This window comes from Marmota monax, unplaced genomic scaffold, assembly GCF_021218885.2.
Source record: "Marmota monax isolate L192 unplaced genomic scaffold, Marmota_monax_Labrador192_F-V1.1 WCK01_AAM20220418_F8-fsc00048, whole genome shotgun sequence".
In the NCBI taxonomy this organism is placed as follows: Eukaryota; Metazoa; Chordata; class Mammalia; order Rodentia; family Sciuridae; genus Marmota; species Marmota monax.
The window spans coordinates 6926307-6954183 of NW_026694895.1; the positions used below are offsets into that span (position 1 = coordinate 6926307).

Consider the following 27877-nt stretch of genomic DNA (forward strand, 5'->3'; position numbering starts at 1 on the left):
ATGGTCAGATGATTCTGTTGCTACCCTGATACTGTCATTTATGCACCATGATTGTGTTGATGGATCTTTCCCATTTTGTCTTTTCCTACTGTGTTATTATTCCTCCATTGGGCTAGTTTCTGGCTTTCATATCAGCCCCAAAGAAAAACAGTTAACAGTGCTCACATTTCTGTTGCTAATCTTTGGTTTATTAGATCTTTCCCTATAATTGCATTTCAGGGGTTCTGCTGAGCTGCTGGAATAGTGGGTGTATGTCAGGCATTACTGTTAAGACTTGGGGATGGTGATTCTGGGCTTTACAAGGTAAGACAAATGTGGTATTGGAGAAAAATAGATTGTTGACGGTGAGGCTTAGTAAGAAACATTTGTTTTCCTCCCAGCCTTGGTTGTTAAATTAAATCATGACTTTGAGGAACAGGGGCTCTAAATTCTTTCTTCCTGCCTTGAAAGCATATTCAGCTAGGATTTTTATGCTAGGTCCTCTCCTTCACTCTGTCAGTGGCTGGCACCCCAATGAAGACTGCTGTCAGCTTAAGATAAATCATATTTCAAGCATATTTTTTTTTCAGATTGGGCAGCCAAAATTAGTGCGAGGAATGTCAGACTGTTGCCAGATCTGTCAATATAAAGTTTAGATCACAGTTAACTGGTGCCAGTTTAGTTAACTACCTGACAAAAAAGGCTCATAATATGCTGTGAAGAATGATTTCATTCTTAAAATGATAGATACTCAAAGCCAGCAGGGATGCTGAAACTGACACTGGCCCTTTTAAGAAGGGCTCGATAACATTATGGGATCATGGCAGAAAGGGAAGCTTGACCTGAAAAGAGATGGAGGAGGAAGAAATTCTACCTTTATTTTATAAAATATATCTGCTAGTATCAAAAAAAAATCCCTCAATGTGGAGCCATGCAGAGATTTGTCATGTGATAAAATAGTCTTTTGGTTAATTCATTCTGCAACTAACGGTGTTGCTGATATTCCAGATTCCAGAAGGACAGAGTTGGGGTTCAAGATATGTTTAGATGTATTTATGAATATGCTCATCTGTGTTTACAAATAGAAATAAAATTTAAAATGTCTCATGTGTAGTTCATTTTCAGGTCTTCCATGAATCCAAGGTATATTTCTGGTCGGCTGTTGGCTTTCTTCCACGTAGGAGCTAAAGGATTCATGCTCTTTTCATTTGCCAGCTCTTGTGTCTTACCACCAATCTAGACCAGTGCTTTTCAAATTTGAATGCATATATGAATGAACTCAGAAGCTTGGTAAAATGTAGATTCTGGCTGGTTGCCATGATGCACAAGTGTAATTTCAGCTACTTGGGAGCTGAGGCAGGAGGATTTCAAGTTCAAGGTCAGCCTGGGCAATTTAGTGAGATCCTGCCTGGAAATAAAATAAAATGTTTTAAAGGATTGGAGATGTAGTTCAGTAGTACTGCATCCCTGGGTTCAATTCCTAGTAACACAATAAAACAAACAAACAAATTAATTAATTAATTAAAAAATCACAAATTCTGCTTTCAAGAGTCTTGATGGGGATCTAATATTTTGCATATTAAATAAGTATCAAGTGATACAAATGCTACTGGATTATGGAGCAGAGTTTGAGAAGTGAAAATGTAAAATGGGCCTCCTTGTTAACTGTTATGATTTAGATATGAGGTGTCCCCCAGAAACTCACATGTGAAACAATGCAAACAGATTCAGAGAAGAAATGATTGGGTTACAAGAGCCTTAACCCAATCAGTGCATTGATCACCTGATGGGATTGAGTGGTAACTGAAGGCAGGTGAGGTGTGGCTGGAGGAGGTGAGGCACTGGAGTGTGGCTTTGGGTATATATTTTGTATCTGGCACTTCTCCATTTACCAGATACAGGGAGCCATACCTCTGCTTCCTGATCAGCATGTGAGCTGCTTCCCTCTGCCACACTCTTCCACCCTGATGTTCTGTCTCATCTTGAGCCCAGCGGAATGGAGCTGGCCTTCTATTGGACTAAGACCTCTGAAACCATGAACCCTCAATAAACCTTTCCTCTTCTGCAGTTGTGCTTTCCAGGTCCTTTAGTCAGAGCATGAAAAAGCTGACTAAAACATCAACCATGTAGCTGATGGAAGGAAAAAGAGCATGAAGCTGTTGGGGTTTCTGTGGGGCCGACTGGAAGTGGCAACACATCTGTCCACATTTTGTTGACTGGAACTCAGAAGACTGGACCCAACTCATGGAGACTGGAAAATGTAGGTTAGCTGTGTATCAGGAAGAGAAGCATGTTTTAGTGAACTGCTAGACATCTTTGCCACATTAGTTTGATTTCAGGTATTAGAGTGCATTTATTTTTATAACTTCACGATAATCTTATCTAAAATTCCTCTAAGATGCTCAATTTTCCTATTCTTTTTTATTCTTTCCTATATTAAAAGAAAACGGTGGCAGTTTTCTATCTTTCTCTGGGAATGAGGATGCCTGGCATCCATGAATCATTTTTTTTCAGAAGTCCAAAGCTGCTTTTGAGCATGATTTCATTAATCTTGTGGGTTAAAATGAGGTTGGGTCACCATTCCTACTCCTTAGAACAGGTGTGGCCTCTGTGTGGCAGATAGATTCTCTGGGATGCGGTGCTATGTTGCCTCTCAACCCTCTCCTTGAGCCCTTAGTGCATCCTTCTGATGACAGTGCCTGCAGCCCTTCCCCTCTGGTTTTCTTATTGTGGGATTCACCTTATTCCTTAATGGGTTTCTCATAGCCCCATGCTATATTTGTGTTCACATGGTGCTTTTGTCCTTAGAGGATTCAAGATTCATTTAGATCCCCTAATTCATTTTAAATAGCTTAGTAAAATTTAACTGAAGTCTAGCTCCAAGGGCAATTTCATGTTAAAATGCATATGTTATCAGAGTAAAGGAGTGCAGAAGGCATGTCTGAGGATGAGTGGTGAGACTACTTGATTGCTGCTTGTGGTCATCCCAGCATAATTCCTAACACCTTGTAATGCTTCACTGTAGGTGGGGAAAATGGAGGGCTTATGCTATTCCCTCTATTTTATGTAAGACTGAGGCAGGGGAAACCCCAAGCTTTTATTAGGATTTTATAGGTTTTGCAACTATTTCTTCCCAACTTAGATGTGGTTGACAAGTTAAATAAAGTTATAGCTGTTGGCAGGCAGTCCTTCAAGCTTAATAGATGTTTTTGGCTTTCAAAGCTTGTCCTAGGAAAATATATTTTTTGTTGTTCCTTTTTTTCCCCCCACATATACACCTGCATGAAATAATTTAGTCACCTCCAAGAAATCTCTAATGAGAATAGTTTAATATTTCATTAGTAAACTGGAAATTCTGTCTCTATGTTTCCAAAGGACTTGTTCTATTTTGTGATACCTTCATACAAAGATTATCTTAGAATGTATGTTAAAAAGCTGGGGCAAAAATTTCATTTGATAGCTCATAGGAGATACAAAGCCTTTTACCTCAAGATCTCCAATCTGAATCTGCTCAATGCTTAAAGTTTCTGCAACCCCACATATCAGTTTTTTCCATTAATTGTGGCTTTCCTCATATTTATTTAGGAAAATAAGAGCCAGTTCTTTAGCTTGCGGGTCATCTTCTGTCTTAAGCTTTTGGACCACAGGCCTCATATAAGGTTTTCTGCCTGTGTGTAGGCATTGGCAGAAGGATGACTGAGTCATACCATGCTTCCTTGGCTTATCTTGCTCCTTTGTTTTCCATCTTACCAAATGCTTGCTATATGTAGCTCAACTAAAGGATTGGAGAAAATAAAGGTAACTATATCCTAAGAAGGAAAAAAAAATTCTGTGTTTCATGCAAGGGTTCTTATCATTCAATGAAAACAGACATTTAAATGCTTTCTGGATGCCAACTCAAGCATATGCCCTGGTTCTAATTCTTGCTCCTTTACTTTATGTCCATTGTTTTTGTCAGCTTTTTTTGCCGCTGTGATTAAAAGACCTGACCAGAACAATTATAGAGGAGGAAAACTTTACTTAAGGGCTCGCAGTTTTAAAAGTTACAGTCCGTAGACAACTGGCTCCATTCCTCAGGGCTCAAGATGAGGCAGAACATCATGGTGGAAGGGTGTGGTGGAGGGAAGCAACTCTCATCATAATCAGGAAGCAGACAGAAAGGTCTCCACTTGCCAGATACAAATACAGACCCCAAATCCACGCCCCCAATTTCCACCTCATTCAGCTACACACTGCCACTTCAGTTACTATTCAGTTAAATCCCTATCAGGGGATTAATTCACTGATTGGTTTAAGACTCTCACATTCCCCAAATTTCTCCTCTGAACCTTCTTGCATTTTCTCACATGTGAGCTTTTGGGGGACACCTCACATCCAAACCATAACAATCATCTCTTGTAAGGAACAGCACCTCCTTCTGGAAAATTCCATAGATTGCATTTTTATTTGTGAGGCTTCATATTTCCCTAAGATCTTTCTCTTTCCTTCATTTAGTAACAGGACCCAGTATTCCCCAGCAGGATGCTTCTCTACGTTTGAGACTTCAAAGTCTTTAGGAGCATCCCATGGTAGGGATTGAAGTTGGCTTGACAGAGGAATCTTGGAGGAAGCTTGGGAATCTCAGTACAGTGGAAACATCCAGAGTGGATTTAGAACCTTCCAGTCTAAGTCCCTTCTAACTCCCTTGCCAGAAATGAGGATTAAGTTGGTAACTATTAAATAGAATATTTACATATACCCATAAAACTTACTCATCCCCCAAACATTAATTCTTGAAACATTAGTATCTAGATCCACATTAAGCAAAAATATATTTTGTGAAGTAGAACTCAATCTACATACTACATATACTCTTTTTTTTTTTTAAAAAAAGCAAGTTTATTTAAACAACAGGATGCTTGACTTAAAGAGAAAGCTATCTAGAAATCTCTCTTTTTAAAAAAAAGAGTAATTTACCCCTAGTTAAAGACAGATTACCCTACATTTAATAGCTATGTACAAAAAATTATAAAATTGTCCTTGGTTTTACAATAATAAATGAAAAGCATTAAAATTCTCCAGTTGAGCAAGGTATGCAAGGATTTTTATGTTGTTTAGGTTTTTTGTTAAAACAGTGATAGCAAAATAACTTACTGGAATCTAAAAGTGAGAGCTGAATGAGCGTGTCACTAATGGAGAATGGGGAAATTTTCACAGAACCAGTATTTTCTCCCATCCCATCTCCATTTGGTGTCAATTGAAACATCTCATTGACTATTTAGTTTTTTAAAAACACAATGTACTTGTGCACATACATCAGTTACTTAATGTACAATAAAAGAATGTGTAAAAGGAAAATAAAAGAATAGAGAAAATTATATTCTAATAGTCAGAATGTGGCGGAACCAAATTGCAGTTTTCTAATTGAGACTGGACTGTTGTTCTGTAAGAACAGAGTTCTGGAGTAAAGTTGCAGGTTCTCTTTTTAGCAGACACCTCCTGTCTGCTGCCGGAATAAAGTACCAACTGTGTCTTCCTCCTCCATTTCCAACTGTCACAGGTGTGTCTGTTTCTTTAGTAGGCTGTCCATCAATTCAGAATCTGGTGTGCTTCATAGACAATCCCTGTTGTTCACAATAGGCTTTCATTAGTTTACTAAGTGGTGTATGAGTCTTAATCTTAAACTGTACCACAGAACCATCCTGCCCTGCCACCTTCAAGTTAGTATGATCGTTGTTCTCAGTCTTGACTCCTTCCTTGGGCTTTTCATGGCCAGAGCTGGAGTCTGCTCAGCTGCTGCTTTACAAAAGAGGTTCGAGGTCCGATCAAACAAACACCCAGCAGCTCCAAAAAGACTCTTGAATTATACATGGTAGATTTAGGCATGATTTCTCTCTGCCCATAGCTTTTCCCATTTTACAGGTCTGGAGTAACCCTTAAATCTCCTTCTTAAGAAAAACATAAGAAGCTGAATTCATTACACTGAAGATTACACAAATACTCAGGACAAGGTTTGAAATATGTTTTTTTTTAATGTTTAGAAGAGATTCCCCTCTCCTCTTTAAGTTTAAGGAAAACACCATTCATATTGGGGTGAGGAGATGGAAGATAGTGTCACCTCTTTTAAAGGCTATGTTTGCTCTAATAGGTTTAGGGACGCTTAGTCATTGTTTACTTTTGGAGTTATTATCCCTACCCCTTCTCATGCAAGTTGCTACTAAAAATCAATATACCTATATAGAGAGACCTTTCCTACCGTTATATATGGGCTTCTCACAGGGTTGGAGGACATTAGAGGGCATCAACACCATGGAAATTCCTAACCACACAAGTTATATACACTTAGTGGAATGGAGTGGGCTGTTCTCTTCTCTAATAGCAACTTAGTTGTAAGGGTTTTCAGTGTTGTGGACCCAATAATAATTGCATTAGTGATGAGTTTCTTAAATATTAGGTTTGTCTTTGAAGTAAAAGACCAGAAGAAAAACATAGTTCAATGATTGAAAAAAGAGGGAGAACAAATCTGAGTTTTAGAAGTATATTTTGAAGTGGTCCCTAAACCCCAAATGGAAACTAATGCCAGAAAGATCAGGTTAAGTGACTCTACTAGACATCATTTGAACTGGTTTTTATGTGAAACAGCACTTGGGCAGCAACAACATTCATGCATTGCCAAGTCGTAGGTCGGTCAGTCTAGGAGAGATGAGGGGGAAGGGAAGACCCAGAACACTTGTAGTAAAAATGCCTTGGCTAAAATTGTATGCAGATTTGAATTTTGTTGAGTAAAGTGAACACAACTGAACCCCCCTCAAAACAATCAGAATCCCAGGCTATTGAAGTTGGGTTAGTTGGTGGTGGGTTATCCAACTCCTTTACTCTACAGAGTAGGCTCAGAAAAGTTGAATGAACTGTCCGGCTTTACACGAATCTTTGTGCAGACGTGGGATTAGAACTGGGGTCTTCAGAATCATTATTGATTCTATTTACCAATTATAATGACTGATTTCTAGATGTTTGTGGAGTTCTTTTGGAGGCAATCATAAGGTGTGAAGGAGAGACTGAGTCTTTAGCACTGGGCCACACATCAACCCATCTAGAAGTTTGTTTGAATTATTGGGGTTCTAAATTTCAGTTAAACCAGTTTTTAAAAAACATGTGAAAACTTATGTACTATACTGTGTATATTAGTGTTCTCCAGAGGAAGAGAACTAATAGAATATATATATAAAATTATAAGAGGAGATTTATTAGATTGGCTTAGAAAACCAGAGGCTGGATACCCCACAATGGCTGGCCTCACACTAGAGAATCAGAGAAACCAGTTACTCTTCTATCCAAGGAGCTGAAAGCCTCAAAACAAGAGGGACTGATGATGAAGCCCCAGTCTGATGCTGGAGGCCTGGAAGTCCCTTGGAAAGCTCCTTGTGCATGTTCACTATCAAAGGTGGAAGAATCTGGGGGCTGCTGTCCATGGATGTTGTCAATAGCAACAAACGTTCCTGTTTAAGAAGGTCAGGTCGAGGCTGCATGCCTGAGAGCTGCTGCCTTCCAGACCCACCCAGAAAAATGCTTTATCAATTTTCGAGGCAATCGAAATGACAACCAGGATTAGCCTTCAAAACATATTTCCATTTGTAGTCTGTAAATAATGTGTTTGGTTTGCAAAATATGAATTGTTTTATGCTCACTAGTATGGCTCCTCTCCTTGTTTTGTTCAATGTTTTGTAGTTATTCTTGTTCTGTTCAATAATACCTTAACTAATTTGGTTTATAAACTTCAACAGATAATGTATTTCTCTATAAGTACAGGTTATATTGCTATAAGTTTAGGCAAAAATCAAAACTTTTGAGGAATTAACTCTTAATACTAACAAAAATCTTTAAAAATATTTGGTACTGAATAGTTAAACTTTTCATTAAATATATGGGTAATTTTCATTTGGTCTTTTCTGATTTCCTTAAGGTTCTGGACATCATGTTTTTCAGTTTTTAAAATTAGCTCTTATTAAAGAACATGAGACAAAATTCAGATGTTGTGAATTGGGGGTAAATGCAAAATTTATAAAATTTGAAAAATGGCCCTTCAACAAAATATTCTTAGGCTTGCCCTATCAGCAACAAAGGATCTATTTGGACACTTCAATATGATGCTAATTTCATACCAGTTTCCTGTGGCTCAGCAATTACGAGTGATTTTTCTGTCATCATCCATGGAAGATGAAGCCCTCCAGGAGAACTGGAAACCAGAGGCAGGAGAAGAGAGCATGGGTAGAGTGTGTGGGAATTTTTGTTCAGCAAAACCTTTCAGTCGTTAGGACTCAGGTTCTCACAAAGATGCTCCTGAAAGGCTACAAAAGAAGAGGGAGGGAATAATATGAGAAAAGAAGGCAGCATTCTGTTGTTTTCATTGTGTTTATAAAGACAAAACATCTGTTTTTCAATCAGGGAATGTTTTATTAATGGAGGAAGGGTCTCTAAATTTTAAAATGCTGTGAGATCTAAAATTAGAACTTTTTAACAGTAGTTATCAGTGCATTTGCAGCTTCAAAAGGAACAAAGAATATATTTTTTATCAAACTCCAAAATATCTACTAAAGACATGTATCCTTTCCTAAGGACATTGCATAGCCTGCCTAACCAATCAGTTTTATGTAATAACCATCAGTGGGGTTGAAATAGAAAGATCTTGGCAATTGGCTATTAACTCCTAGCAACTAGATTTTGATTTTTTTTGTATTAATAATCAAAACAGTATCTAATTGACATTCTTACTTTTGGTTTAATTCCCAATACCATGAAAAATATTACTATTTACAGAATTACTTATAGAAATACTCATGGAATTTGGGGTTTGAATCTATTTAAATTAAGAAATTGTTCTGCAGTTTTACCTGGTACCTGTTCATGTACCTCACAGTCTTTGAAAGTATTTATACTTGTTCTTTTTAAGACAACTTGTTTTTTTTTCCAATGGGGGTGAGGGTTGAGAGATTTCTTAATGTAAAATTTAACATTGAAATCTTGAGGGACTTTACATGATTGAAGACAGGATCTTCATTCTGACAGTTTAATGCATTTTACATTATGATGGCATTGTATGCTTCACAGTTCCTGAAAAAGAGCTTACATTAGGTCTCAGAGTAGCCTCCTTTTATCCCTGTAGTTCCTGATCATCTCTTTTGCTCACATCAAATCCCAGTGGGGACCCATTTGTGGAGAAGAGATAATTTTGCCACTTGGGAAGGATACATGTGGTTGTCTACCTTGTATAAAATTAGTTGCAGAAAGTATCCTGTACTGAAAGTGTTTTGTTCAGCCATAAATGGCCTAGAAGATTACTATCCCCCTGCCCCCCAGAAACATTCTGTTTTACAGATCCTTGTGGAAATCTTATGTGTAAGTGATTCTGAAATTTTCCTTGTATTGGAAGTAAGGAAACAGCAACACCAGATTTAATCTGCTGGTCTCTCCTGCTTATTCCAAATATGTGATAGGACATAGATATATTATGCCTGTATGGTATACAGCTATCTTTATTAGGGCATAGAGACACTACATTCCAATTTGGTCTTCTATTTATTTATTTTTTAAATTTGGGGCAAATAATTCAACATCTGGGTTTCAATGTCCTCATTTGATCTTAGAAGTCGATTACACTAATTTTTTCTACACATTTGTTTTTTGGTTGTAGTTGGACAAAATACCTTTACTTAATTTATTTATTTTATGTGGTGCTGAGGATAGAACCCAGGGCCTCACATGTGTGAGGTGAGTGCTCTACTGCTGAGCTACAACCCCAGCCCCACCATTATACTATTTTTATTGAGTTAGTATTATAGATCTTTACTTCAGCTCTTCCCCACCCCTATCCCATACTGGGGTTGAACCCAGGACACTCTATTTCCCCTAATCTTTTTGTTTATTTATTTTTATGTTGAGACGAGGTCTTGCTAAATTGTTCAGACTGGTCTCACATTTGTAATCCTCTTGCCTTAGTCTCCTAAGTAGATGGGATTACGGGTGTGTGCTACCATGTCCAATTTATTTCAGTTCTTCAGTTCAATAAATTTGCTTACCTGAAAATAAATATTAATTCTATATTATCAATGATAAACTGAGATCCAGTAAGTTAGTTAAATTGCTCAGTCTCATAGCTGGTGAAGGACTAAGGTTATTTTTGAGTACAGTTAATGTTTGGCTTTAAAACCAATCCTCTTTTCAGAATGCTTTACATATGCTAGAAAGTGCAGTTACTATGCCTGGTATTATTATATAGAAGTGCAGTTGGGTTATTCTAGACTACAGAATGCAACAAAAACACAAAATGTTTTATTATTTATTAATTTAATCATAGTGCTATTAGTAGTAATCTTCTGATAGGACTAAACATCCACATCTTTGTACCAGGTCCCAGCCAACTTGAGTGACACAGATAGCCTTGTCTAAGAACTGCTCCATCTAATGTTACTAACATTATTCAGAATTTTGGCAAACAAAACAGAATCGAGAATACCAGGCACTCATGTCTTTGACTTTGGCTGATAACCCCTTTTGGGATGGATTATGATAAACAACGTTTTTTAGTCCAAGTTAAACTATCTGCTTGATAACTGGTGAAGAGAGATGGACATTGTCCAAGGCAGCCTTTCAGAATTCTAAATAAATTATTTTAAGCTGCTAGATAAATATTTCCAGGAAGTTGGGGGAATCCTAGTTATGAGGTGAAAAGAAAAGCAGTACAGTTACCACTTTTCTGTGCTGCCAAAACTCTAAATCAGTCCATGTAGGAGAGCTGAAGGTGAAACTGATGATATTTTAAAAAATTATAATAAGAGTATGATAGAATTAGAAGACTGAGCTGTTGACAATTTCAACTGCTGTTCCAAGGACTACATATTTCACATTTTATCTTTGAGAACTAAATAACACGGAGAAGAGGAATTAAGTTTATTGTGATAACTTCTGACTTTTTTGATCTGAGACAGCCAAATCCACCATAATTTGCATGGATTGCATCTGCAGCTGTCTGTGTCAGAGCCCTGCAGAATTTGCACTAGTGTGATAAGAAAAGGTTAGAATACAGTGACACGACGGCTACTCTCTCAGAATTTAGGATGTTGCTGGGCAGGGGTTCAAAACAGCAAAACACTATCACCAAGCTCAAATTTCTTCTCCTATGGGAAACACAACTCCCATTTGTCAGGGACAATTTGTTCTTCTGAATTCTAAAGATGCAAACTGTATACAACCCAGGAGAGCATATTGCTATTATTGTGCATTTCTTATCTTTGTCTTCTCATGGAAATTACAAGTAACCTGGCAGCTGTTTCCTTCTTTAGTTTGTCATGATGTTTTAGTGCTGGGAGTACATAATGCACTTTTAAAATTTTAATTGTTTAATTAATATCTTAACTTTTTTTTCTTTCTAAATCCCACTTGATCATATTTGGAGATACATTTTCAATTCTGTAATTGATGCTAGTGATATACCTTTGGAGAAAGAAAAATGTTTAATAAAAACCTTTGGACATGATTAATATTTTGAAAGTGCCTGCCTCAATTAAACTAAGCAAAATAATAATAGATTTCTTTATTTAAATTAGCAACTAACGAGGCAATTTGTATTATTTGTGAACAAACGATTTTGAAACAAATGAGTGTATTTGAAAATGGATGACTATTTAAATATTTTAAATAAAAAAAGTGTTTAAAATTACAAAGTTAACATTGGCTTGGTTTAAAGCCCAAGCAATAGAGAAGTAATGGTTAGAAAGAGAAGTCTCTCTCTACGTTGTTCCCCCATGTGGGATGTAGAATTTTGGCCCCATGTCCTTCCCTCTCTGTTATTACACCAGAGAATATGTTATTTTTACATGGCAAAAGAGACTTTGCAGTTGTAATGAAGATTACTAATTGGCTGACTTCAAGATAGGGAGATTAGTTTGGGTAATTCAGGTAGGCCCAATGTAATCTCATGAGCCCTTAAAAACAGAGCCTGGGCTGAAGTCAGAAGAGGAAGCCAGAGAGAGTGTGAGGATGGGATCTTCTGTTGCTGGTGTACAGGTGGAGAAGGGCATGTACAAGGAGGACCTGAGAGAGGTCTCCAGGAGAGAAAACCAGCCCCTGTTATTAGCTATCAAAGAAGTTCAAGAGTTCAGCCACCATCTTGAACAAACTTAAAAGTGGCTTCATCCCCAGGGTCTTCCAAAAGAAAAGTGAACCCTTCAGATAGTCTAAGTAGGGGAACCAGCTGAGATAATCTAAGTAGGGAGACCAGCGGAGCTACACTGTAGTTGTGTTTTTGATCTAAAGAACTGTCAGTTAATAAGAAGGTGTTGTTTTAAGTTGTCCAATTGTGGTAACCTCACATCCATTCCCTGCAAGTTAATGGTTTGATTTGATCCTTCAGACTGTTCAGTCTAGTGAGAAAATTCTGACTGAAAGTCTTAGTACTCTGATTCACTTTTAAAAACATTTTAAAGAATGTTCTTTTTTATTTTACAAATAAAACAGCATATGTTTATCGTGTACACATTTTGAAATGTCTGTATGTTGTGGAATGGCTAAATTGAATAAATTCACATATGCATTATTTCAACTACTTATCATTTTTTCTGGTGTGACATGATTTACCTTTGTTATTGTTTTGAAGAAAACCTTGCCAAGCAAAGCTAGACTTCAGCCATGATAGTGCTGAGTCTCCCCCATTTCTAATTCTGAATGCACAAATTCACATTCTGAATTAGTCCCATTGATACCAATCTTGGAAATCAGGAATGGGTTCTTGTTTCCTGGTGTTGAAGATCAAACACCCAAGAAATACCTAGACAAGCATAGAAAGCAAGTTTTATTTAAGAAGGGGACAGAGGCAGATGACTTCTCCCCAGAGCTGAGAATCCAGAGGGGTTGGGGTGTCTTCTTCCTTTATAGACTCCAGAACCCCACCCCATCTTCTTTTTTCTTCTCTAGTATGTGCCTAAGGGCAGGAAGGAGCAGGAGCATAGGGAGTAATTGTTAGGAACCAAGGTTAGCTTGTTATGGACCCATTGTCTTCTCTGTTTGATAACCAATATAACCAGTCATCCTTTTGGACCTCCATCATTCATTATCTGCACTGACTGCCAGACCTTCATCCACTGCCTCAGGGGTGAAGGAATGTGACATATTCTGTCCCCTCAGGCCAGGTGGGGCTGCAGGCAGGTTGCTTTTTGGCAAAGAAAACATGTGGAGAGTACAGTGGGCTCATTTTATAGAATTATTCTTTTAACCTTGTGTTCCCACCATCCTTATCTATCTGTTCCTTTATACCATCAATGAGAATTTCAACTATGAAGACTTTACAAATCAGATGGGAGCTTGCCTGTTTTGTAATTGTCTTTCTCGGATGTGTACTACACTGCTTACTCCTTTTATAAATGAACATTTTGAGCCACTTCACTTCTCTTCTAGCTGGTTTCTGGCTTCCATGGTGACAGAAATTTTTGACGTAAGGCAATGAGCTTTCAATCAGGGATAGGAGGATGAACTTGGAGTCTTTCTGTTAATGGCTCTGCCGACAAGGTAACCTTTCATGGCATTCATTCCAGCTTTCTGTTCAGATTTAGGCTTTACTGAAGAATATCTAAGTAGGTGACTAAAAATACAGTTTTTCCCCCTCATAATGGTGGAAAGAGAATAGAAATAAAGGTAAGTTTATTATAGTAACTTTAAAGTGTGCTTTTCTGTCTTTGATGTGAATGTGCTGAGCAAGCTTCTGTGTTAGATTTAGGCAGCATTCTGTAGTCATTGAACAAAAGTGGCTGTTGACCCATCTATTCATCTACCCATGCGTCACTACAGGGTTTTATTACTGCAGGTTAGCAGTGCAGTGACTGATGGGCCGGACTCCGGACTCTGGACTTCTCTTGACCTCATTGTAAGAGTAGCAGTAATGGAAATTCAGCTAGTAGGAAAATACCATCTAGGGCTGAAACTCAGCAAATATATCAAAACATTCCTCTATCTTGTGGCATTTTTATTTTATTCTCGTGAATATATGAGATCATTTGGGAGAGAGTCAGGGAAGAAATGCCTAATTTAAGGGTAATACAGATGCATCTGGGTCTGTCTGGTGAGCTGGTGAGGAGGCTTATTTGCACAAGGATTGTGGAGCCTTCTTAAGGAGAATACAAGCCAAAGGAGAAAGGACACAGGAGAGAGGTGACTTTGACCCAATGAGTAGAACTTGGTGAGCCGAGATTCCAGGTGAAAAGGAGACCCCTCAACTTGGAATAAGTGCTGCTTGGTTTGGCACTGAGGGTTCTGTTTCTTCAGTGGCAATTCCACAGGCAGCAATAGTCTTGGGCAGGAGAATGGTGCCTCTGTAGTAACTTAGAAAATGTGGTGAAAGAAAGGGGACTCTTAGGAGCTTGGCGTGTTTAGTCAGTGATTGGGGAGAGAGCTGGTGAAGTCTGAAGTAGTAATGTGACTTTGATCTACAGGGGAGTAAGATCTGGGGAGACTCCATTACATATTATAGCATCCAATCCCCAGAATCAGTCCCAATGATCCCGGCCTCCTGGCATTCATGCCCTTTTATAGTTCCCTCTCACAATAAAAAGGGCTGACCATAGGACACCATGGTGCATGCCTGAAATCCTAGCAGTTCAGGAGGCTGAGACAGGAGGATTGCAAGTTCAAGGTCCACCTCTAGCAACTTAGAAAGGTCCTAAGCAACTTGGCGAGAGCCTGTCTCAAAAAATAAAAAGGGCTGAGGATTTGGCTCAGTGGTTAAACGTGTCCCTGGGTTCAATCCTAATAATAATAATAATAATAATAATAATAATAATAATAATAATAATAAATAATCTGACCCTATGAAAACCAGAGACCATTTTGGAAATGATAATGTATCACTTCTGAGGGTAGGCCATCAAGGAGGCAGCTTCCACATTTCCTTTCTCTCATATCCCTTGCTCTGAGGAGAGAAGTTGCCAAATTGTGAGGATGCTACAATAACTATATTTGGAGGTTCCTGTGGCAAAGTAATCGGGGCTTCGTGCCATCAGCTGTGTAAGTGAGCCATCGTGGAAGCAGATTGCGCTGCCCTAGTTAGTTCACATCCCTGGGGCAGAGCTACCCAGCTAAATCACTCCCACATTCTTGAGCTGCGGAAAGCACAAAATAATAAACGTTTGTTGCTTTAGGTTACTAAATTTGGGGATAATTTGCTACGCAGCAGAGATATCCACGTGCAGACAAGAGCATATTATATAGATCGTGAATCCAAATATATTCCAAAATACTCCCTCTTTGAGAGTAGCATTCCTAGTCTACTCATCTTCTTATACTCCACAGCCCTACAGTGCCTAAGACCTTCTCTCTTTTTTTTCCACATTATTTTTTAATATACAGAGTTTTGAAATGAGTGACATAAAGGCACCTGCAGGAGTGGAGTGGAGCTGTAGCAGGTTGAGGCGAAGCGGATAAAGAAAATTGAGGTAGCGATTGCTTTATTCACATCCCTGATTTTTTCTGCTGCTCTTGTAGCTTTGGTTATGGCTCCCTAGTCACAGGCTCAAGTTGGTTGTAGTTGTGGTGAAGACAAAATAAACAAAGATAGATAGATACATAGATATCCAGACATTGAGGAAAAATCATTTCTTCTGACTGCCATGACCTTTGATTTTCTTTCTCAGGAACACACTGGTAACAAGATGTTTTGAGCTTTCCCTTAACAGATAGAATGAATATCCGTCTCCCTCTTGGTGTCTGTATTCATCTACTAGTCACATACTCACCTTTGGCTGTAGCTTTCCAAAACTGACTTTTAACATGATATTTGTATAATTCCTGGCAAATTATGAGAGATCAGAAAGAAAAATAATTATTGTTAAGCATTTGCTTTATTCTTGGAATTGAATATCCAGGAGTTAGTTCTAAATACAACCAGCATTGGCATCATCTTATTAATAGGGAAGCTGAGGTCTGGGGTGGTTCTGAGTATTTTCTAAGTTGGCACAGTGAATTAAAGGAGAAAATGTGTTTAGTAACCATACTTTTAAACTCCTAAACCAACTAGCTTACAGATAGGACAGAAGATTACAGAAGCTTCTTTTTTGTTCTTCACTATTCTAATATACAATATCAGTTTTATGCCTATGCAAGAAGAAAAATATAGGTCTAGGCTTATTGCATGTATTTTTTTTCTAGTATATAACATCAATTATATAAAAGAAGAAAAATGCTATGCTAGGTGTATTAAATGTTAGAGTTCTTTTAGAAATGTTTTTATATTGGAAAAATGAGACAGAGGAAGTAAGTGCATCTAATTTTCTTCGAAGTGGTCTGATATATAGTAAGTATCATTAATAGGCTCCAATTCATCATCATCATCATCATCATCAACAACATAATGATGATGATAATGATGATGAGATAATAGCAATAATTATAATAGATATAATAGAAAAAAATTCCAGTCTGAACTTAATCTGTATTTACTTATGTATTCAGACATGTCTGGAATTTCTGCAAGGGGGGATGTCAATTTACTTAAGTGACCATGGAGTCTTCGAGGAGAGAATATACGCTGAAGGAAAGCAGATAACTGGGTGAACAAAGTCGGTTCAAAGATGATGGGACAATAAGGGAAGGGAAGATGATTTTAGGCATCTCTTGGTACCTTATTCCCAAACCGTGGTGCTTCAAGGTGGGAAGTGATGAATCTGAGAGGCCCTTGTCCTTGTGCTCGTCAAAGGTCAGGGGATGTGCTGGTGCTGGCAGCCCTGCAGGAAGAGGAAATGGCATTCTCTCTAGAAGCCTCAAAGCTGGAAGAGTGGCACTGGAGGCCTCTGCACACATCTGGTGGGAATTAGTGGGTGGCACAGACACATTTAGTTGATGTCCACAGCAACACTGGTGCCATGGGTGGACTTCAGCAGGACAGCTGACATGGAGAGAATGGCCTCAGTGAACCGGCAAAGAGCAGATGGCCAAAGCTGTGGAGAAGCCAGACCCCTGCCTGGGGATTCCCAGAAGTACGGAGAAGGAATTTGAGGAGAAACAGAGACACTAAAGTTGAGGAGAGTTGATAAAACTAAAGAAGTGCTGATCTTCTGACTCAAGGTGATGCCATTTATTTTTAAATCCAGGCAGTGTGGATGTCGTGTAAGACCTAGAGCCATGAATGTAGAAATCATTACAATCCGCTTTATCTCTTTATAGTTTCAATTGAGGAATGTCAAGTTGGCTGCCAAAGACAGAATTCCCTCAAAAATCCTCAATCATTAAATCAATTATCATAGAATTTATGCAAGTTGAAACAATAATATTGTTTCCTGTCAACTCAATAAACATGCTTTAAACTTGGTAATATCACCACTTTTAATTATATAGAATAATCTCTCTCTTGCCCCTGGGCATGCTGATGTCTCTCTATTTTATTCTGGTGATTGCTCTCCAGGTGAGGCCTGAATGGATCTCCTGATATTATTAAAAAAAAAAAAAACCCTCAATGGTGGGATCAGAGTCACTTTCTTCCTGGATTCATGAGAATACTCATACTGTAGAAATATTCTGTGGAACGTGATTGCATCCTAAAGTAAAGCAGCTACATCCAATGGTCTCTAGTAGCAATTGGAATGAGAATGTGACTGTGGAGTGGAGCAGAACTGCCCTCCTGTCCCAAGTGGATCTTCTCAGGTGGCCATCAGCTCAGTAGCAGCCTTTCCAAGTCCAATTTATTGCTCTTTGGGGACACCATGAGCCCTGGTTAGCAAACCCCATCTGTACTGCTCATGCCATGGGTGGTTACAACATGGCTCCTTTGGGTTGTGTTGAGATGAGGTTTGTATGACTTCCTGAGGGGGAGTGACGACTCCAGTGTGATTGTTGAGAATGTGGGCTGTGCATCCAAACTTTTCTGGCTCGCATTTCAGTACTTCCATTAAGAAATTTGCAAACTTGGGCAAACAGCAAATCACCTACCTATTCAGTGCTTCAGTTTATTCATCTCAAAAATCAAGATCTTTACATTAGCTACCTCACAAGGTTATTATACAGAGTGAGTGAAATGGGACTAATAAAGGTCTTAGAGCACTGTTTCATCCCCAACATCCAGTAACTGTTAGTTTCATTTTAATCATTATTCACTGCCCAGGTTAGCCTGAGCCTGGTACTGATGAACACACTGTCTTGGCAGGTGAGGGGAGGTCTTGGCAGGCCTCTGGATTCCAACAGCAGGAATTTGTGAATATTTTCAGAAGTTGGATGGAGGTGCCTTCTATTATTGAGTCAAATCTAACACTTTTCCAGTTGCTATGTCACTTCTCTTTGTGAACTTAGAGTGAGTGGGTAAAATGGCCTAACTTGGATTAAATGTCTACCCTTAGTTGAATTAGACTTGGCCAGAATCGTGGAGTACAACACTGGGGTCCATCTCTGAGAAGTCAATCCTGGAGGGGCCAGACTCAAAGAAGTCATGAGAAGCAGGTGGCCACCACATCTGTGTCTGTTGAAACAAGCCCAACAACAGCGGTGATAGTCTGCGTTTCTGTGAATGTGTACATGTGTGTTTACACATGTGTGCAAGAATGTACATGTGAATTGCCAGGTAACACAAACAAGTTTCTGACACTTATATTATGTGACAAAGAACGTTCATCCTACCAGGAAGTTGTGCAATTTTTGTGAAGACCAATTTATTCTTAAAAACAACCTTGTAAGGGGCTGGGGATGTGGCTCAAGTGGTAGCGCCCTCGCCTAGCATGGGTTCGATTCTCGGCACCACATACAAGTAAAAATAAAGCTATTGTGTCCATCTAAAACTGAAAAATAAATATTTAAAAAAAAACAACCTTGTAATTTTACAGATTTTGATCTAATCATTTTACTTTTAAAAATTTATTTTTAAATAAAGATTATTATTACTTATTATTATAAGATACTCTTATGCAGATGTTTATCAGGACATTTATAACACAAATAGGGAGATTGCATAAATATTCCATTTTAAGGGAATGATTCAATGATGTTGGCACATTTGAGAAATGTTTATTCGCCAGTCTTTGAAAATGTTGTAGAAGGACATATAGTAACATGTAAATTTTGTTCACAGTATATTATCAAGTAAAAAGAGCAAGTTGCAAAGTGTTATATGTTTCTATTTTTGTAATAAAGAATAAAAGGACATAAGCATGAAAACAAAACACCAAGAAATAGAACAAAAAATAGGGATCATTCGGAGCAGAGAGATCACAAAGAATTTTTATGCTAATTTCTTATCAGAATTTTCAGTTTTTGTTTAATAATTATGTTTTCCTTTCATAAGAAGAAAAAATGCATAGAATAAGTTAATGTGAATCTCTGAGTCACCAATTTGACTGTGTGCTTTCTAGTAACCAACACAGACAGGACCATTACCTGGTCTCTGCTTCACGGTGTCCATAAAACAAAGACTCCAACTGCCTGGGGGGAAACAGTTCTTTCTGGCACTAAGACCCTGTGAGAAATTTATCCTATGAGTTCTTTTAAAGGTGTCCCTGGGTGCTATAAGAAACAATGTGTTTGATGGCATCTGTAAAGTAAATGTAATCCTGAGTTTTATAGGATTCTTCTTCATATTGTCCATTCAAGGTATGCTGATGAGAGATTTAACACACATCTGAGGGAGAAAAAAAGCAATTTAACCAGGAAACCAAAATGAAGCCATCAAATGACAGGATTAGTTTATCAGGCTTAATCCAGTAAAGATTTTGAATAGCTAAAGAAACAGATGGATTACATATTCTCTGATCTTTCACTGAGGAACAAAGAATTCAAGGTCATTTTCCCTGACAAGTAGCTGGGCTTTGCAATCTAATCTTTTCTGTTACTAAGTGTATGTTATCCAGTTTTATCTCTATCAGTTGGCTGAGCAAGATCTGTGCTGATGGGGATGGCCATCAATTCATTCAGAAAGTAAGAAGCCCAACAAGGAGACGTGTCTAACTGCAGGTTCTGGGCAAAGTCTAGCCAAGAAAACCTATGGAATATAATTTTTGAACCATTTTAGCTCATAGACATGTGAAAAAAAAAACAGGCCCAAATATTTCTCTTAGAACAGCACCAAAATATAGTTTATTCTTTTTTTTCCCTAGCACCTCATCATCTAAGACTGAAAATGAACGAATAAATAACAACAGCTGCAACAAGTGTCCATAGAACAGGGACATGAGTAATGTATTTCTTGGCATATACTTCAGAACAAAATGATCCTTATATTTGGTTTAAAAACAGTGTGTACTTAGGTAATTGAATAAGTAAATTGGTTAATTTTGAGTCAATTAGATAATAGAAGACATTTACCCCAAAGGACAACCTGATTCAAAGTGGTTAATTCATGATCCTTCTTTTTGGTAATAACTAGATAGTTGCTATGGCAGTTGTTATGATGATTCCCAGGTCCTCATTATAACTTAGCCTTGGACTGAATGTTTGTGGCCTCCTTACCAAAAATGTGTGGTGAATGGTATTAGGAGGTGGGGCTTTAGGAGATAGTTACAAAATGAGAGCAGAGGCCTCAAGAACAGGGTTAGTGCCCTTAAAATAGAGATCCTGGGAAGCTCTTTCTCCTCTTTCCATCATATGAGCCTATAAGGAGAAGGTGATAGTCTGCAACCAAGAAGATCACCCTCACCAGAACCTGATGGGCTTTTAGCCTTTGGAACCATGTGATACAAATTTCTGTTGTGAATAAGCCACCTGGCTTATGGTGTTTGGTTATAGTAGCCATAACTAAGTCCCACTATGGGATCTGCAGGAAAGAGAACACTCACTTTGTGACCTCTCAGAATTGGCAGGTTTATGCCATGCTGTCACCAGTAAGTACGGCCTTAAGGTGATTTGCCATAAGTTCTTTTCTGCCATTCAGAAATACTTTTATATTACATAGGGAGATCTGTGCTATTTCCTGATCAAAAAGGTCAACTCCCAAAGAAGTTGCTTTTAAATAGTTTCTCATCTAACCATCAGTTTCAGAACAAGGCAATAGCAAAAGTGCCTACTGATTTTGCCCATGGTTAAAGGAATGTTAAGAAGGAGGATATGGTATCAATCCTTGTCAGTGGAATATATTCTGTGTATGTTTATTTTCAGCGCTTGTTAATTAGGTATAGTCATTGTGTCTGTTTCAAAAATTAAAATGCTTGCAGTATCAATTGTCCACATGAATCACAAACCGTAGCAACACTTGGAAACTCAGTGAATTTTCCATGATAGTTAAGACTGAAATGCTCAAGGTCTCCAAGTGTGTTAAAAACTCAGATGTTGGATGAAGCAGTGTGGTATAGGACAGTCAGAGGCCTCTCAATTATATTTAATGTCAATTTTATTAAAATTTTTATTCATGGAGAGGGTGAAAGCTGGTAGGGATGCATTTGACTTGGAATTTGCTAACTTATACCTGTGTACAGGTACCACCTACTGAGCCTTGCCTGGATGTCTGCATTGGCTGATGATTGTTATCCTAGTGCCCTGTCTTTCATGCTTGCCACTTAGTCTGCACTAAAGCTAGAGGGGTGTTTTGAAAATATGCTATGATTATCCTCCAGTGACTTGCCATTGTCTCAGTCTGACATCTGTACTCCTTCACATGTCTTGAAAGCCTGTTCTGACCTGGCTCTGCTTGCATCTTAGCCTTGCTTGTCTTACTTGAGGGGCAGCTCCACGTATTTTCATGATCCCCCCACGATGCTTTGACACCAAAGTGCTCTCTCACCCCTAACCTTTCAAGAACTATTTCTCTATCAGTACCAATTGCCACCAATCAGTCTATTCTCCTGCAGTACAGTTTTCATCAGAGTTCCCTGGTCCTGAAGCCTGGGCTGGGAGCCCTTCTGTATTTCCCACACTGACTCATGAGCCCTCTGACCACAGTGGGACTAGTCAGGCTTTTCAGTTCTTCCCGTCTGGACTAGTCCCTGAGGATGGGCACTGAGTCAACCTTGTTTATAGTTCTATTTCCAACACCTACTTGAGTGCTTGGCACATATTTGTGACCACTTCAATGACTTATTGGATGAATGTCTAGCAGAAAGGTGAAAGTGTTTATTTATTTATTTTTGACCCCAAAATTAAACAATGAACTTATTCAATTACCTACGTATACATTGTTTTTAAACCAAGAATAACAATCATTTTGTTCTGAAGTATATGCCAAGAAATTACATTACTCAGGTCCATGTTCTGTGGACATTGCAGCTGTTATTTATTTTTTTTCTTTTTAGTCTTGGGGACTCCTGTGATAGAAAGAGGACATAGACAAAATAGCCATTGTCCTTGACTGCAGCAGCAAGATGCATAGGGCTGTCAGGTAAGAGAGGGTAGAACAGGATCGTGCAACAGAATGCTGTGGCAATTCAGAGACGGGCAAAAGTACCACTGTGTACCACTGTGGGCACTAGACAGGGCTTCCAGGCAAATGAGATTTTCCAGTTGGCCTTTGAATGACTTCAACCATTTTCACTGGGAGGAAATGAATGTTTGAGGACTGGAAATTAAAAGTAAGGTAGAGAGTTAGGGAAAGCAGCAGTGTTTGCAGAGAAATGGCATATAGTTCAGTCTGGAACTTAGAGTGGATGAAGGGATTCTTGGAGAATGTGCTGGAAAAGCAGAACATGACAGATTGTGGGGCCAAGAAATCTGGCTCACAAGGAACTGGACTGCAAGCAGAGCTGATGGCAATATTTGTCTTTCTTTTAAAAGATTAAATGTTCATAGAGGAAGAGAAAAAATAGTGGTCCCTTTTCCCTCTGTTGCGTCCATAATCATGACTTTTAAGGACATGTGTGGGTGTCAGAATCAGCTTTTTTATTTTAATAGGAAGATTTCTAAATTGTTTATTTATGCAATTTATAGAAAACACAGTTTTATGTTTCTGCTTGCTGGAGTCATGCCTTGTATATTGTTGACTCTTGGTGCAGTTTAAATACTATCCAAAACACTGTTTACAAAGAGGTGGGATGTAAACAAATGAAATATGCAATTCCCGAATAACAAAGGAAACACAGCTAGAAAGCTTGTGTTGCTGGTTTTCATGGTTAGTCCTTGTCAGTAGATGTGGCCATTGAGCTCGCTCTTATACTACAGCCAGCTGCTTGCTGGAGGAGACCTGCTATGAGTTTGAAACTCTGTATCTGAAGACAGATGCAGGGTGAAGAGTTGGATAACATCCAAAGAAAAGCAATAAAAATGATGAATAGCTTGGAAAATCGGACCTCAGAGGGATGTTTAAGAATATTGAGATTCTTAATGGATAAAAAAAAATGACATAAGGGTCTTAAGTCCTGGTGCCTGTTTCTTCATCTTACAGGGAAGACATGGAGAAGATGTGGACTTAACTAGAAGTAAGCAAGTTTATATTGACTAAATAGGAGAAAAAGAAAAAAAAAACACCTCCCAAATACTAACCTTGGTTTAACACTCACAGGTACAGACAGAGGAGCTATGAAGAACTTCTGCACTTCCATTGATTCTTCTGCCAGGAGATATATATATATATATATATATATATATATATATATATATATATATATATATATATATTTAGGGGTCGGGGCAGTCATTATTGTTGTTTAGTAACAAATCTCTTTAACATTGTCTTGTGTCATTTGGTTCTCCCAAATATGTTGAGGTATTTACAAGTGCAAAACATTTTTGTGGGGAGTAAACCTGTGAACAGAAAAGGAAGGTAGTAGGACGGGGCAGGAGGTGGGGCTCTCTGTCCATGATGCCAACCTTCCAAGCCCCTGCCAGCCCCCCAACAGGGAGCTCTGGAGCCCAGCTTGCCCAGGGGAAGAATCCTGTGTTGGGTGGAAATAGCTGGGCCGTGATCCCTCCTTGTTCAGTCATTGGCTGGAAGTGGCTGTGAGCAGAATGTGGTCTTGGCTCCCACTGCCTGGCTCAGTCATTGGCAGGGTTCACCCACTGAGTGCTGTGCCCTTGGCTGGAAAGCAGAAGAGCCTGAAGGACTAACAGCTGGAGGCTGTGAGCTAGCCACACTCCACCCAGCTGGAAATCTAGTCCTTTCTTGAACGGGGATCTGAGCAGTTCATCTCAATGTTTGCCACCTTCTGAATAATACACTTTAATTATAATTAAATAAATATAAACAACCAGCTTTTTGTGTGTAGTCATAACCCACAGATTATTAATATTTTCACTTTTTGTTAGACACAGTCATGTCAAATAGCCAAACATACTTATCTATGGTTTCTCAATGGTGGTGCATACCTGTAATCTCTGTGGCGCTAGAGAAGGATCGCAAGTTCAAAGCCAGCCTGAGCAACTTAGTGAGGCCCTAAGCAACTTAGTGAGACAGTCTTAAAATAAAAAAATAAAAAGGACTAGAGATGTAGCTCAATGGTTAAGCACCCCTGGGTTCAATGCCTGCCTGGTGCCAAAGGGGGGAAAAAGAGAAAGGAAAGAAAAATAAAAATAAAACCCCACAGTCTAGGAATAATAGCAGGCATTCAAAATCAGACACTTTACCCATAGTATCTCTAATGTTTACATAAACCTTGTGAGATAGGCAATATGCTTCAATTTTTTTCATTGAGGAAGTTGTAGGTCACATTGTTCAGGGTTCCCACCCACCCCGCTCCAGGCCATATGATTGACCAGTGAGTGGCAGAGCCAAGATGTTAGATGTCATGTTATTATAAAGGCACTTTGCATTATACCAAAGCAACTGATGCAAAAAATTGCAGAAAGGAATATGACTGCTCAGCTTGTATTTTGTCAGAATAATTCAATTCTTATGTACTCTGATCCAGATTCTGTAGATGTTTGATATAGTCTTTGTTATATTAAAATAAAATATTATAGCTTATGGCACACATTCAAACAGGGTGGAATTAACTTTTGACTGGATTCTTTGCAATGCTTGGGTAGTTGTAGTCTATGTATGTATTTTTGTTAGCTCACCACATTTGCTAAGAGAGTTATGACTACTTTCCATAGGACCTCGGGTTTTATAGATTTCCTTTTTATTTCTAGCTTTATATATCATTTACCTAATCTATTTGAAAACTAAAACATGCCACAGTCAAAATAAAAGATCAACATGTCTATGACATCAACTAATAGGAATTTCTGAATATAAAAAATAATCCTCTCTTTTGTAACTTTTTCAGTATTTTATGTACAAAAACATGTAGCAAGCATCTCAATAATGATATTGCCCTACTTTTTTAGCCAATGAAGTTGACCTCTGTTTTATTTAGAGGTCATTAGAATCAACCACATAATCAAACTTCTATATCTAAGTCTAAAAAAGTGATATTATGTGTCACTCCTCAGATATTTCTTGCTGGTTAAATTCAGCATCAGGGCCCTTCATCAACTCACACTTAATTCATTCAGATTTCTTACAAATTAGCTTCAGACCAGGCTAAGATTTGGTTTATTAAATAAAGTAAGCTTGTGAACAAGTTGCGGGGATTAGGTTATTTAATCATTTAAAAGAACAAATTCTTTGGAAGAACTTTAATATATTAAATTGCTAATGATGCAATTGAAAAGCTACCTTCTTTTTATTAAGATGGAGAGACTATAATGTATCTACCCATTTTCTTTCCACCTTAGGAAGTGCAATTTCTATAACACTATTTGTCCTTGAAAGAGTGTAGGGATTCTGACCGTGGAAATACACAGGGAAGCATTCCCCTGGTGAGAAAACTCCTGGAGGGGTAACAGGCACCCTGTTTCCCACCCTTAGAATGCCCTGTAATCTCTCTTAGGATCTAATAATATAGCTAATATATGAGCAATGTCTAGCTGGTATGGCAATGCCCTGAGATGCCTCTGTGTTAGAGCCTCATCAAACCTCAACCTTGATTGCAGGCACATAGCTCCTGGAAATGGAAGAACTTGTTTGCTAGATAACTACAATGTTTCACCAAACTCCCAGTGCTCCTGGAGCTGCCTGCCTAACAGTAATTTCAGACAATGGACTTTCTTGAGAACTGCACAAAGCTCCTAACACTGCATATTGTAACTGTGAAATATAACTGCAGACTAAGCAACCTTACTGATACTCTGAACAATAATGTGGTTATGGTACTAATGACCTAATGTAACCTTTTGGTATAAATAAACATGGCCGCTTGGACAAAGAGCCACTCTGCCACCTTCCCTGCTTCTACACCTTGTCTCTCTCTCTGTCTCCTTATTATTATTATTCTTTACAAAAGAGTTTCCAAAAAAACCCACTTCAGTGTGCATGTGTAGGCAATCCAGTGTGCTGTTATATTGATTTCCTCTCATTCTTAGAGCCAAGGAGAACTAGAGAGGAAACCTGTATTACATTCTCCTGGTGCAGCAATGATAAAGCAAGTACTCTGTAGCTCTTTAGTGCCGTATGTAGTGGCCCCAGTGAGGTAAAGTATTGCTGATAGTGTAAATGTTGCCTCATTTGTAGATAGGGTCTGTACAGATGTTAAGGATCTGGAAATGAGACCCTCTTGTTTTAGAATTGACTTAACATCCAATGACTGGTGTATTCTAACAGAAAGGAGAAAGAGATCTGAGACTCAGACACAGAGGGGAAAGCCACATAAAGACAGAGGCACTGACTGCACTAATGTGTCTAGGAGCTAAGGGATTCCAAGGATTGTTGACAGTCACCGGAAGCTAGGAGAAGGTAGGAGAAGGGTTTGAGTCAGATCCTCCTGAGTGTCCAGAATGAACCAACTCTGTCAACACCTTGATTTCAGACTTTTGGCCTCCAGAACTACAAGAAAATAAGTTTTGTTGTTTCAGGCTACCACATTTGTGATAAACTTGTTAAAATAGTTTCAGAAAAGTGGTAAACCCCCTCACTCTAATCCCATTCTGAGTTGAGTGTACAAGGTCAGGACAGCATCAGATACGAGGTCCAGCATTTACTTGTGAGGTCATTTTCTATATGTATGTCTTTGCCCCACGTATTTCCTCTATTTCCCTACAAATATAGGAAATGGGAAATTAGGATGTCTTCTGCCTAGAGGAGGCAGCAAGAGAGCTCCATTCAGAGGGGGAGTCAAGTATATAATTCGTTCAGATATTTATTTTTCCTTCATTCCTTCATCCTTTCAGAGTGACCTACAGAATCATAGTATGCATAGTATCTAGCTGCAATGTTCAGAATGCAGTCACTGCCTTAGTAAGCTTTGCATCTCTGTGACCAAAATAACTGCCAAGAACAACTTAGAGGCGGAAAAGTTTATTCTGGCTCACAGTTTCAGAAGTTTTAGTTCATAATGGGCAGATTCCATTGCTCTGGGAATGACGTGAGGCAGACTATCCTGCACCTTGAGAGCTCACTTGGAGGTTCTAGCAGGGGAATGTAGCTACTTGTAGACCTTTGACCAAAGAATGGTCCTCCTCTATCAGGGAAAGTCATCCTCTTTGACTGATTGTTATGCAGCTTCAAGAGAGATTCACATGGAGCAGTGAGGGAGGAAGGGGACACCTGCCTAGACAGCCAGATCAGCCCAATCAACCTGGGCAATCAATGGGGTGACAAATTTCGCAGCCAGATCGCCTTCATATCCAAGGCAGACTATCCTGGTAGAAGGGTGTGGTAGGGGAAAGCTGCCCAGCTCAGATCATCCTGGAAGTAGAAAGAGAGAAAGAGGAAGAGATAGGGAGAAGATAAACCTTCCAGGGCACAACACCCCCAGGGACACACTTCCTCCAACTAGGTCCCACCTCTCAGTAGTCCATTCAGCTATCAATGGATTAATCCATTTGATGAATTTATACATTGATGAGGTCAAAGCCCCAATTCAGTCATTGCCTGAATGTCCACCTCTGAAATGTGTTGCACTGGGAACCATGCTTTCAACATGCGACTTTGAAAAAGACATTTCAGATCCAAACCTTAATAGTCACTATGACAGGACAAAACAGCACGTGGCTA

The 27877-nt window shown here is 38.7% G+C and overlaps 1 pseudogene; it reads right to left on the reverse strand.

The window, feature by feature from the left end:
• Positions 1-5443: 5443 nt before the first annotated feature.
• The window catches only part of LOC124080859 (small ubiquitin-related modifier 2-like), a 46263-nt pseudogene continuing 23829 nt past the window's right edge, over positions 5444-27877 (reverse strand).